The sequence below is a fragment of the Rhinoderma darwinii genome, chromosome 6 (assembly GCF_050947455.1).
Source record: "Rhinoderma darwinii isolate aRhiDar2 chromosome 6, aRhiDar2.hap1, whole genome shotgun sequence".
NCBI classification, from domain to species: Eukaryota; Metazoa; Chordata; class Amphibia; order Anura; family Rhinodermatidae; genus Rhinoderma; species Rhinoderma darwinii.
In genome coordinates, this window is record NC_134692.1 from 74839951 (window position 1) to 74853812 (window position 13862).

General features: G+C 42.1%; 1 protein-coding gene across 2 annotated transcripts in view; it reads left to right on the forward strand.

Annotated features, from left to right (window-relative positions):
- VPS16 (VPS16 core subunit of CORVET and HOPS complexes) overlaps window positions 1-13862 on the forward strand; it is a 286660-nt gene that overhangs the window by 132526 nt on the left and 140272 nt on the right. The gene's annotated exons all lie outside the window — the stretch shown is intronic.

The following is a 13862-nucleotide window of genomic DNA, read 5'->3' on the forward strand; positions in this document are numbered from 1 at the left end:
TTGGCATTGTATTGAGGCACTGTGGCTGGCTTCGTATTGAGGCACTGTGGCCGACATTGTATTGGGGCACTATGCTTTTCTATCTACAACCTATTGTCTGAATGTTACCCAGGAAATATAGAGTTAAAGACTAAACCATTTTTCTCTTATTCTTCAAATTATGGGTGCGTCTTATGGTCCAGTGCGTCCTATAGTCTGAAAAATATGGTACTTCTTTTTTTTATTTGTCTTCTACTTCTTGCTCTAACAAACGTAAGTTAGTAAAAAGTAGGGGACCGATGGAGGAGAGTATGACTCTGAATCAGACTACACAGAGTTTGTTTCCCGTTAAGGGGTTATGTGCGGTGCAAAAAGTATTAGCAGGTGTACTCACTGCAGTATGTGAGTACACTCGCTAATATACATTCCGGTCCCCCGTCGCGGTAATTATGAAATATAATAGATTTTTGTAGCGCTTACGGGGGACCCGAAGTCTAGTTGCGCAGTCTTCCTTCATGTCGAGACAACTCTTTGTCATGTGACCGGCCCCGCTATCTATCTACAAGTAGTAACTACTCGTGTCGTCCTGAAGGAGGACTGCGCAACTAGACTTCGGGTCCCCCGCAAGTGCTGTAAAAATCTATTAAAATCTCATAATCCGCTCGACATGGGACTGAAATGTATATTAGCGAGTGTACTCACATACTGCAGTGAGTACACCTGCTAATGCTTTTTGCTCCCCACATAATCCCTTTAAATTCAGGCCTCCAATAGCAACCAAAGTGCTTCCATTAACTTCGCCATCGAGTGAACCCATTGACTGTACCAACAGATTGCTGGACCTGTTTTATTAACTGTAAATAGGTCCAAAATGTTACATCGTATGGTTGAAAAAAGACATGTCCATCAAGTTCAACCAAGGGATGGGAAAAGGGAAGAGAAAAATTTCTACACATAGGAGCTAATATTTTTTTGTTCTAGGAAATTATCTACGCCTTTTTTAAAGCCATCTACTGTCCCTGCTGTGACCAGCTCCTGCGGTAGGCTATTCCATAGATTCACAGTTCTCACAGTAAAGAAGGCTTGTCGCCTCTGCAGGTTGAACCTTTTTTTCTCCAGACGGAGGGAGTGCCCCTTTGTTTTTTGAGGGGGTTTTACATGGAACAGGATTTCACCATATTTTTTGTATGTGTCATTAATATATTTATAAAAGTTAATCATGTCCCCCCTTAGTTGTCTTTTTTCAAGGCTAAATAAGTTTAGTTCTTTTAAGCTTTCCTCATAATTTAGATTCTCCATGTCCCTTATTAGCTTCGTTGCTCTTTGTATTTTTTCCAACTCCAGGGCATCCTTTCTATGAACTGGAGCCCAGAACTGAACTGCATATTCTAGATGAGGCCTCACTAATGCTTTGTAAAGTGGTAATAATATATCCCTGTCCCGTGAGTCCATGCCTCTTTTAATACACGACAATATCCTGCTGGCCTTTGAAGCAGCTGATTGACATTGCATGCTGTTATTTAGTCTATGATCTACAAGTACACCCAGATCCTTATCAACAAATGACTCTCCCAGTTTAGCTCCCTCCAGGATATATGATACATGCAGATTGTTGGTACCCAGATGCATAACTTTACATTTATCCACATTAAACTTAATTTGCCAAGTGGACGCCCAAACACTTTGTTTAACCTCCGCAATAGTACATCCTGCAGAGGGGTTAGTTTCCGCATCCAGACGTACTATTGCGGAGAAGTTCCCGGCTCACACTGTCCTAACGGACAGTGTCCGGGAACCGGGAGGTCAGCTGTCCCCGACAGCTGACACTCCAGCCTTGCCGGTCAGCGGACCATCGCCGCTGATTTCGGCAATTAACCCCATAAATGCGGCGACGGATTTCCGTCGCCGCATTTAAGTGGTTTGAAGCACATCGGCAGACCCACGAAGTGATCTTGGGGGCTACCGATGCTTGTCACTGCAATCGGAGGTCAGACAATGACCTCCGGGTTGCCATGTACGGAAGCCTCGGAGGAGCAGCCTCTGGCCGCTCCTCCGAGACTTCCTGTCAGTGTGACTGTCACATCACAATGACAGTTGGAGTGCATTACACTACGTGTGTAGTGTAATGTACTCTAGCAGCGATCAAAGCTGCAAGTCTAAGTGTCCCCTAGTGGGACAAGTGAAAAAAGTAAAAAAAAGATAATAAAAATGTTTTAAAAAAAGTGTAAAAATAAAAGTTATAAGTTAAATAAACAAACACTGCATTTTTTTCCTATAATAAGTCTTTCATTATAGGAAAAAAATGAACACGTTAAAAAAAAGTACACATATCTGGTATCACCGCGTTCGTAACGACCCCAACTATAAAACTATAATGTTATTTTTCCCACACGATGAACACCCCCAAAAAAAATCAATAAAAAACGACACCAGAATCGCTATTTTTTGGTCACCACCCCTCCCACAATAGAGCATAAAAAGTGATCAAAAAGTCGCATGTACCCGAAAATAATACCGATAAAAACTACAACCTGTCCCGCAATAAACAAGCCCTTACACAGCTTTTTTGACTGAAAAATAAAAAAGTTACGGCTCTCGGAATACGGTGACAGAAAATAAATAATTTGATAAAAAAGTGATTTTATTGCGCAAACGCTGCAAAACATAAAAAACACTATATACATGTGGTATCGCCGTAATCGTACCGACCCGCAGAATAAAATATAATGGTCATTTATAGTGCACGGTGAACGCCGAAAAAAAATAAACTAAAAAACATTGTCAGAATTGCTTGTTTTTGGTCAACCTTCTTACAAAATTTTTTAATAAAAAGTGATCAAAAAAATCGCATGTACCCCAAAATGGTACCAATGAAAAGTACAGATTGTCCCGCAACAAATAAGCCCTCACGCAGCTCCGGTGGTGAAAAAATAAAGACGTTCTGGCTCTCAGAATATGGCGATGCAAAATGTGCAGAGTGTTTCAAAAGGGGATAACATCCGACACCATTTATCAGTGCGACACTGGCCCCATATCTATGAATTATTATTTATTTACCGCATTATTATACCCTCTTATTATGCCCTGATGTATTCCGCACAGATTACATATGCCCCCACATTCTAAACTGAAATACCAGCAAAACCCCAAACAGAAAAACTACCAAGCAAAATCTGCGCTCCAAAAGCAAAATGGCGTCCCTTCCTTCTGAGCCCTGCAGCGTGCCCAAACAGCAGTTTGTGCCCACAGTTTGTGCCCACCGGCATACCCGGAAGAACCCACTTAACGCTTTATGAGGTATTTGTCTTCAGGGGCACAAACTGGGCACGACATATTATGCACTAAAATGGCATATCAGTGGAAAATTGCAATATTCACACCATCCGCTGTGCATTAACCCCTTTGCGCACTATGACTTAATAGCATGTCATGGTGCGGGGTGATGTATGGAGCGGGCTCACGTGCTGAGCCCGATCCATATGCTGCGGGTGTCAGCTGTGTATTACAGCTGACACCCGGGACTAACGGATAGGAACAGCGATCGCGCTGTTACAGGAGTCTGTAAAAATAACAATACACGGCAATACATTAGTATTGCAACATATTGTACCCGCGGATCCAATGATCGCTGGTACAAGTCCCCTAAGGGGACTAATAAAATGAGTAGAAGAATTAAAGTTATTAGTAGTGAGAAAGAAAAAAGTTTAAAGTTAAAAAAAAAAAAAAAAAAACCTTTTCCCATTTTTCTTCAAAAGTAATGTAAAAAAATAAACAGAATTGATATCGCTACATCCGTAAAAGGCCGAACTATTACAATATACCATTATTTAAGTCGCACGGTGAACACTGTAAAAAACGTAAATAATTTAAACCTCCAAAATCGCTGTCGTTTTAGTTTTTACCGCACGGCGAAAGCTGTATTTTTTTTCAGTTTCCCAGTACTTTTTATGGCACTTTAAATGGTATCAATAGAAACTACAATTCCTCCCGCAAGAAATAAGCTCTCACATCACTCTACTGACGGAAAAATAAAAAAGGTATGGCTCTTGGCAGACGGGTAGTGAAAAACGAAAATAAGAAAGCAAAAAATGGATCAGTCCTGAAAAGGTTAATTCATTTCTAATGAAAAAAATGTATGACCACATGTGAGGTATTTCCGTACCCGGGAGAAATAGCTTTACAAAAACTGGTTGTTTCTCCTTTTATGCCTTGTGAAAATGAGAAAATTCAAAATTTTAGTGGGAAAAAATTGTGATTTTAATTTTCTCAGCTTAAAGGGAATGTGTTGCCAGAAAAACATGTTTTTTTTTTAAAAATTAAACATTTAGTGTGTGGGTGATTAAACATTGTTCAAATTTTTTTTATTTTTTTGCACGAGTCCATGTAATATTATAAATTATTTCTAATTTATAATACTACCCATTTTTGGTCACTAGATGGAGCTGTTCCCAAAATTGCAGCATTGCAACATTGGGTTAAAAGCCCTCGCTCTAGTGAGCTCTCAGCATCCCCCCCTCCTTTATCCTGGCTAGTGCCGGGATAAACGAGGGGTTTGAAAGGTTTAACCTCCTACACTGTGTGTCGCCATTTTTTGAGGTAACCCACAGTGTAGTAGGTTTACATACAGTAGTAAACACACACAAACACTAACGTACATTGAAATCTCTTACCTGCTCCTGCCGCCGCGGCTCCCTCCGGCCCGTCCGCTCCCTTTGCTGCCGCTGTTCCATGTGCACAAGTCCGGAAGCCGCGACCGGAAGTAGTAATATTACTGTCCGGCCGCGACTTCCGGTCCACAGGAAAATGGCGCCGGACGGCGCCAATTTCGAATAGGACTGTGTGGGAGCGGCGCATGCGCAGTTCCCACACAGACGCCGTACACGGCAGTCAATGGGACGGGAGCCGTTCGCAGTCCCTATGGGACTGTGGCTGCCGTGTTCCATGTCTGTGTGTGTCGTTAATCGACACACACAGAAATGGAACAAAAAATGGCAGCCCCCATAGGGAAGAAAAAGTGTAAAAAATAAGAAACAGTAAAACACAAACACACAAATGAAAATAAACGTTTTTATTAAAGCACTAACATCTTTAACATATAAAAAAATTATTTGTGATGACACTGTTCCTTTAATTATAATAAATTCTGCAAAAGACCCGTGGAGTCTAAATGCTCACTATACCCCTAAAAAAATTCCTTGAGGTGTGTTTCCAAAATGGGGGAACTTGGGGGGGCTTGCACTGCTTTGGTCCCTCCAGGGCGTTGCAAAGACGGCATGGCACCGAAAAACAATTCTCTACTGTGAAACGCCTAAAGGGGTAAAACACTTTGTGAATGCTGATTCGAATACCTTGAGGGGTGCAGTTTTCAAAATGGGGTGACTTCTGGGGATTTTCTAATATACAAGGCCCTCAAAGCCACCTCAGAACTGAACTGGTCCCTGAAAAAATAGCCTTTTGAAATTTTCTTTAAAATATGAGAAATTGCTGCTAAAGTTCTATGCTTTGTAACGTCCTAGAAAAATAAAAGGACGTTCAAAAAACGAAGCAAACATAAAGTAGACATATGAGAAATGTTAACTAGTAACTATTTTGTGTGGTATTACTATCTGTTTTACAAACAGATACGTTTAAATTTAGAAAAATGCTAATTTTTGCACATTTTTTCTAAATTGTGGTGTTTTTCAGAAATAAATACCAAAATGATCGAAAAAAAAATGTCACTAATATAAAGTACAACATGTCACGAGAAAACAATCTCAGAATAGCTTGGATAGGTAAAAGCATTCCAACGTTATTACCACATAAAGTAACACATGTCAGATTTGAAAAAATTGGCTGGGTCCTGAAGGCCAAAACAGGCTGGGTCCTGAAGGGGTTAAATCCGCTTGCAATTCACGAACTTCTTCCATAGACTGAACATTACTACATAGCTTGGTGTCATCTGCAAAAATAGAAATAGTGCTATTAATCCCATCCTCTATATCATTCATAAATAAGTTGAATAACCGTGGTCCTAGTGTGGGACCATGGGGTACACCACTTATAACCGGGGACCATTCAGAGAAGGAATCATTGACCACAAGTCTCTGGATACGGTCCTTGAGCCAATTCTCAATCCAATTACAAACTATTCTTTCTAAGCCTATAGTCCTTAATTTACCCATTAGACGTCTGAGGGACAGTGTCAAATGCCTTTGCAAAGTCCAAAAACACTATATCCACAGCGGCCCCTCTGTCTAGGCTTCTACTCACCTCTTCATAAAAACAAATCCGGTTGGTTAAAGAGGCTCTGTCACCAGATATTAAGTGCCCTATCTCCTACATAATCTGATTGGCGCTGTAATGTAGATAAGTGGTTTTTATTTTGAAAAACCGATCATTTTTGAGCAAGTTATGAGCAATTTTAGATTTATGCTAATTAGTTTCTTAATGACCAACTGAGCGTTGTACAGAGAAGTGTATGACAGTGACTAATCAGTGTCATACACTTCTCATTGTTCCAGCCCAGCTTCTTTCACTGCACAATCACACTGGGCTGGAACAATGAGAAGTGTATACGATGGGGAGTATTACCAGTCCAGACCTGCAAAATTGTCTTTCTTGCAGCCGCAGAGGCATAGTACAACATTTTTTCTTTCGGTGGTTTGGGATATGAGACATGGAGGAGGGCAAAATGCACAATAGTCCACATTCCAAAGTGAGGGGACACTATAGAAAGTGAGCCTGATACAAATTGCTGTATCCATCGCCAAAACATGGCAATGGATAGGCAGGACCGAAAGCAATATAACAGGTCTGCATGTGGCGTCTTACGTTTTAGACAGGAATGGTTAGAGGAATGGCCCATAAGAAAACCCCTGTGGGCGGAGACATAGGCTCTATGGGCTATTTTGAATGACCTCTCGCAATACATGGCTGCTGGAAGATGTAACATTTGTTATGTTATCTGGATGTTCCATTTTTAGGATATACCCGATTTTTAACCAGAATAGTCAAATGGTTGTCGCAAAATATTGTAGTATATGGTTATCAATCGTTTTTCTATTTTGATGTGCTGCAGTTAGATGGCAAAAGAAGTCGTCCCAATCTTTATCTTGTAGTTGTCTGATTACCTTGTAAGCATAGATACATACCTGCATGTAATAAAATGGATGTTGACCGATCTGTTCATATTGTGTGCGATTCTCATTGAATAAATAAGGGCGACTGCTTAATGTGTAAATTACCTGCTCAATATGGGTCAATGCTTTAGAAGCCAAGTGGGTTAGCCTGTTGGTTAGGTGATAAGGCTGAATAGGGAGTATGTAAGAGGCATGTCAGTGAAATGGACCACGAAAATTGTTGGTCTAGAGTGTAGTCAGTAATGCATGAACTGCCTGTCAACCAGTTAGTCCCCAATCGCTCGTAATTGAGCAGCCATATTGTAAAAGTGAATCTGGGGAAAATTAATCCATTATCACGACGTAGTTGCAATACCAATTCTAGGCCTCTTGTGATTCTAAATAAAACATAGAAATAGAGCATTAATACGTTTAATGTCTGCCGGTCTCAAGTAAATGGGCGGGGACTGTAATTTGGGGAAGATTACCATCTTCAATAAATTCGCTTTTCCTAGAAAGGATAGAGCGAATTGTTTCCAGATCAAAAGTTGGGACTCCAGACATGTAACAAAGGGATCCACGTTTAGTTTAAATAAACTTGATGGTTGTCTCGTAATTCGTACATCTAGAAAGGGAATGCATTCGGAGTTCCACTTAAAGGCATATCCCGAGAACTAAGTCGGTTTAGATGGACCTTTAAGAATCAAAGCCTTGGATTTGTGTACATTGACCCTGAAGCCCGACAGGGAGCCACAGAATGAAATGTCTCAAAAGATAGTTTGGAGGGAGGAGGCTGGCTTAGATATAAATAATAAAATATGAGCAAATGCCGATAGCTTTATCTAACAATTGCCAATCCTTATGCCTAGGAAAGGTGATCGAGATTGTAAGTGGCGATGTAGAGGATCTGGGGAGAGCTTAAACCGCATCGTGGAAAGGGGGCATCCCTAACTCATAACCCATAAAAATTGGAATGGGGGTGAGTTAAGCCTATTAATAGTGAGAACTGTGGAGGCACATGTCTGTGAGTGTGATGAGAACGTTCGACATCGGTCTCCAAAGGTCCGATTGTTGTAGCACCGCTATAAGAAATGGCCATGGCACTGAATCAAACACCTTTTCTTCGTCAAGGCCCAGCAACATTGTCACAGGGGAGGGGGGGGGGGATCAGCTGCAGAGACTGTAGCAGACACAGCCTAGCGGATGCCCTTGGTAGAGTGTCTATTTTTTAGGAAACCTGGTTGAGTCTGGGTAATAATCCGGCGGCTAAAATTTTTGTCCGTAATTTATCATCTTGATTTAAGAGTGAAACGGTGCTGTAGGAGGAGAGGGAGGTTGGGTCCCTGTCGGGCTATAGAAGCAGTATAGCCTGAGACTCGTGAAAGTCAGGGGGACTAATCTCTCCCTTATATACAGCCTGTAGAGTCCTCGACAATCTAGGAACAATATCAGGCAACAGAAGTTTGTAGTAATCTGCAGATAAACCGTCAGGGTCCGGAGTTTTATTGTTAGGTAGTTTAGAAATGGCAGAAGTGACCTCACCTTCAGTGATATCATTTTCTAGGAACTCTACAATCTTCCGATAGTTTAGGTAAGTTCAGTTTGGATAAGAAGGATCTAGTCCAGGGGTGGGCAAACTTTTTGACTCGCGGGCCACAATGGGTTCTAAAATTTGACAGAGGGGCCGGGCCAGGAGCATTTGGAGGGAGTGTTTGGGCCGGATATACTAAGGCATTAAATGTAGTGTGTGCAAACCTCATAGCACAGTAAGAACACTACAACCCAATTTATTAACTGTCTTTCAAATGTGAAAAATAGCCCTTATCAGTTAATAAATTTGTCTCAAGGAATATGCAAGATATGGCATTTACATACTATTTCGCAGATACTGGGAGGAGGAAATGTAAATAGATTAAAATAACATACGCACTGTGATTTATCAAGAAAAAAGTTCTGTTGACTCTGTAAATTAGCTGCCAACCTCTGAGCAGTAGCCGCCCGTTCTTGTGTTGACTGCTTGCTAGCATAGTTTGCATGCTTCGTGGCAAAGTGACGGCTGATATTGTACTCTTTGAAAACCGAAGGGCTTAATGGTGACGTGAAACGAAGTGAAAATTAAAGTGAAATAAAGAGAAATACGCGCCACATTAACCCCTTAATGACCGGGCCATTTTGCACGTTAATGACCAAGGATTATTTTTTGTTTTTTCACGGTCGCATTCCAAGAGTCGTAACTTTTTTTTTATTACGTCGACATAGCCGTATAAGGGCTTGTTTTTTGCGGGACGAGTTGTATTTTGTAATTGCACCATTTTTAGATGCTTACAATATATTGATTAACTTTTATTAACTTTATTTTAGGAGAGAATTGAAAATAAGCAGCTATTCCAGCATTAATTTTCACGTTATAAATTTATGCCCTTTACTATGCAGCATAAATAACATGTTACCTTTATTCTACGGGTCGGCACGATTACGAGGATACCAAATATGTAAAGGTTTTATATGTTTTCCTATGTTTGCACAATAAAAACCCTTTTAGAAAAAAATTACTTGTTTTTGCATCGCCGCGTTCCAAGAGCCGTCATTTTTTTATTTTTCCGTCGATGTGACCGTATGTGGGCTTGATTTTTGCGGGCCAATGCGTAGTTTTCATTAGTACTATTTTGGGGTACATAGGACTTATAGATTAACTTTTATTTTATTTTTTATGGGGGGAATGGGAGAAAAGAGAGAATTTTGCCGTTGTTTTTTGCGGGGTTTTTGGACGCCGTACATCCGGCGGTTTCATTAATGTGTTCATTTTATTGGTCAAGTTGTTATGATCGCGGGGATACAATATATGTGTATGTGTGATTTGTTTTGACACTTTTACTGAATAAAACCACTTTTTGGGCAAAAAAAGTAGTTTTATTTGATTTTGACTGTAATTATTTTATTTTTTTTCAACAAACTTTATTTAACTGATTGACATTTTTTTTTAAAGTCCCACCAGGGGACTTCACTATGCGATGTGCCGATCGCATATATAATGCTTTGGTATACTTAGTATACCAAAGCATTATTGCCTGTCAGTGTAAAACTGACAGGCAACCTGTTAGGTCATGCCTCCGGCATCGCCAAACAGGCAGTTGCGGAAGACAGACCTGGGGGTCTTTGTTAGACCCCCGGCTGTCATGGAAACCCGACGGCGACCCGCGATTTGTTTGCGGGGGCGCCGATCGGGTGACAGAGGGAGCTCCCTCCCTCTGTCAAACACATTAGATGCCGCTGTCACTATTGACAGCGGCATTTAATGGGTTACACTGCCGGAATCGGAGCGCGCTTCGATTCCGGCAGTTGCAGCAGGAGCCAGGCTGTGTATAACAGCCGTGCTCCTGCCGCTGATCGCGTGGGTACACTGGCAGTACCCGCGCCATCACAGGACGGATATATCCGTCCTCCTGCGCGAACTAGCAGCTGCTGAGGACGGATATATCCGTCCTTCGGCGTTAAGGACAACGGTCAATGTGTTTAGAGTGCGCCATCTATTGGGAAAACGTGGGCATTGCAGGGAAAGGGGAAAAAAAAGGAGGTTTTTACTATGATTTGGACTTAAAAAGCCTAACGGGCCGTATGTGGCCCGCGGGCCGTAGTTTGCCCATGTCTGATCTAGTCTCTTCTGAATCATAGGATGTTGTCCGATAAAAATTTGTGAATTATGTGTCATGGACATAAAGTGTTAGAAATTTGTGGAAGAGGGTCGCCACTCCCCTAGATTTTGATGTGTTTGAGGTTGTGTAACAGTCCCCTAACCATGGGGCCTTTAGAGAGCCCACATCTCCCCCACGCCAGTGTGGCTCCTGTAAGAATAGTCTCTAATAACTTGCCATTTGTAATGTAGGTAGTGTAATGACAGGTGTGTCAACAGTGCTGTGAAAGTTACTCCTCCTATACCTGAAGAGGAGATCCCAGAGCAAGGGACTATAATTTCGGGGTCCACTGTCCCAGCGAGCAGGGAGTCCCTTGATGTAGTAATTGAGAAAAGGCACGCATATCCAGGGAAGGGGAGTGGGTGGGGTAAGGAAAGACCTGGGTTAGGAGAAAAACATTTAGAGAAAACTATGTTTGCATTACATAACCCCAAAAGTCAGCAATATAGAACAGTAAGAATGCCAGAGGTACGCATGAAGTATTGGGACTTATGAAGAAACATCAGAAAATAGAAAGTAGAGAGGTCCTCAATTGTAGCACGAAGTGAAGACAGATCAGCCAGGATTGTCTCTCAGGAATTATTGTCGAGCCGTTCCAGGATCTTCGTACATGTTGATTCTGTCGTTTTCAGACACTTTGAGTCCCGCTGGATACAGGAGTTGGAACCGTATTCCACGGTCATGTAGGTGAACGGCTTCCGCTTCAAGGAGACGTCCGAAGAGAAGTCCTGAAAGAGGAGAATTTTTAATCCTCTGACCTGTGAGTCGTTGACTTGTCTGTATTCCCTTAAAATGCATTATTTAATCGCCTAGTTCAGGTATTTTGCTATGATTGGGCGTGGTTTGTTATCTCAAGCTGTCGAGATCAGACATTGAGGTTTCACAAGCGAGCTTCCGATTTTCCAGATCTGCTATTTTCTGCGCATTAGTGGTAATTTGCGCCAATGCCGAGTTGATGGAGGCATGTATCATGTCCATCAATTTGTCAAAGAGCGGCATTAGTAGAAACCTCTTCCGCTACTACGGTAGCGTGATGCTGGCCCATAAGTGTAGACATAGGACTGCCAGGTGGCGATAAAGTTGGTGGAGTAATGTCCCCAGTCGTAATGTGTTCTGGCAATTGAGAGCAAATGCTTGAGGCAGACGGAGTTGGTGGGGGTTTAAGCCCGTTTATCCTTACCAGGCTTTCCCTTGGCCATTGCGGAACGCATAGTGCTACTCCCTTTGGTCTGACGAGTCAAACGTTGAGTTGATTTATTGAGAAATTTGTCCATCACAAGCCGGGGGAGAGACAGAAGTGCTAGAGATCATAGGGGTTGTCCCTTACATTTTAAGGAAATAGTGGCAACATTTCCCGGAACTTAGCAGATTCGTGTAGAGTCAAAGAAAAGTTCTTCTGATGAGTGTCTAGTTAGGTAGACCCTGCAGATAGAGATCGTACCTAGCCCAGATATGTAGAGATGAGTAGTAAGTATAGTCGCCTGTGGCCATTGCAGGATGGAGGGCACAGATAGAAATTGTAGGTGTTCAGATAGGCAATCTAATAGCAACAAAGGTCCAACAGAGGTGTACTCTTCCAGAGAGTGTAGCCTTGTGCAGCAAGATACTTGCAGTTCAGACTGTATTGTTAGGAAAGACCACTAGATGGCAGTAGAGTCTTAAATATTCAGCAATTGTCCCTTATAGGTAATGGTAGTATATGAAAAGTCAGAGTATGAATATAAGTAATATAATTTCCAGACAATGTATATAGTAATGAGTGTCAGATGATCACCTCTGAATAAAGAGGAGTACACTTCTCTGGGTTATGTATAATAACTTGGCCAGCAAGTTGACTTTACACGGTAGGGTTCGTTCCCACCATGTTGGGCGATGTTGTAGTTGTAATGGTGGTTTACGGTACTTACCAGTACAAAACTGTATTGTCGGCCCAAGGGGGGGGGGGGGGTCGAGTGGCCTCTTGATGTCCCCATGTGAGGGGTAGTCCAGAAGAATAAGTGAGCGGTCGTGAGACCGTTGCCGGCGCCCTGCGCAACAACAAGTGGCGAGTCAATAGGCCTCAAGATGGCCGGCGGCTCCCAGGCCAGTGCGTCGGTTATGTGTTACCCCCGGCTTCCGGAGAAGGATATATATATATATATATGGCTCCCGTGGAGGAGGTAAGGGAGGTCTCATGTTCTTCAGTTTAATTTCCTAATACTTATAAATATGTTTACAGGTATCGCAGTCCTAAATTCTCTGGTTCACTTCACACGAGCCATAGAATTAAATTATAAAATTCAGGCCTTAGTAGCAGCTTCCAGCAGTCTCTGCAGAACAATTTTCTGCCCTGCTCTACCAGGGGCCTTGGAGATCTCCCTTTTTTTATACTCCAGGAGAGTAGGCAAGTATGCTGTACCGCTATTTGTGAGCGATCATCACTTTCTCATCTGCGCCTGTGCTGGCCGGCTAGCAGAACACCATAGTCAACTGCTGTGATTCTCTAGTCACCATGGCGACCTAGCAACTGGGATTTGACCAGCCCTATGTTATATGAAGACACAAATGGAATGGAGAATTGTGTTTTTTTTGTTTTGTTTTTATATTTATATGATTTATTATACGTTTATTCCCACTGGCAACTAATGGTCTAGAAATGAAAGGTAGATGATATGGCTGACAGAGATAGGATATAATAAAAAAATTTAAAGTTGAAAGTACTAAAGGGAACCTGACATGTTGAACATGCAATATAATCATCTAGAAGCTGCCGGCAGATCGAACTTTATTTTCACTTTAACCTTCTAAGGGTATGTGCACACACACTAATTACGTCCGTAATTGACGGACGTATTTCGGCCGCAAGTACCGGACCGAACACACTGCAGGGAGCCGGGCTCCTAGCATCATAGTTATATACGATGCTAGGAGTCCCTGCCGCTCTGCAGGACAACTGTCTCGTACTGTAATCATGTTTTCAGTACGGGACAGTAGTTCCACGGAGAGGCAGGGACTCCTAGCATCGTACATATGTATGATGCTAGGAGCCCGGCTCCCTGCACTGAGTTCGGTCCACTACTTGCAGCCGAAATACGTCCGTAAATTACGGACG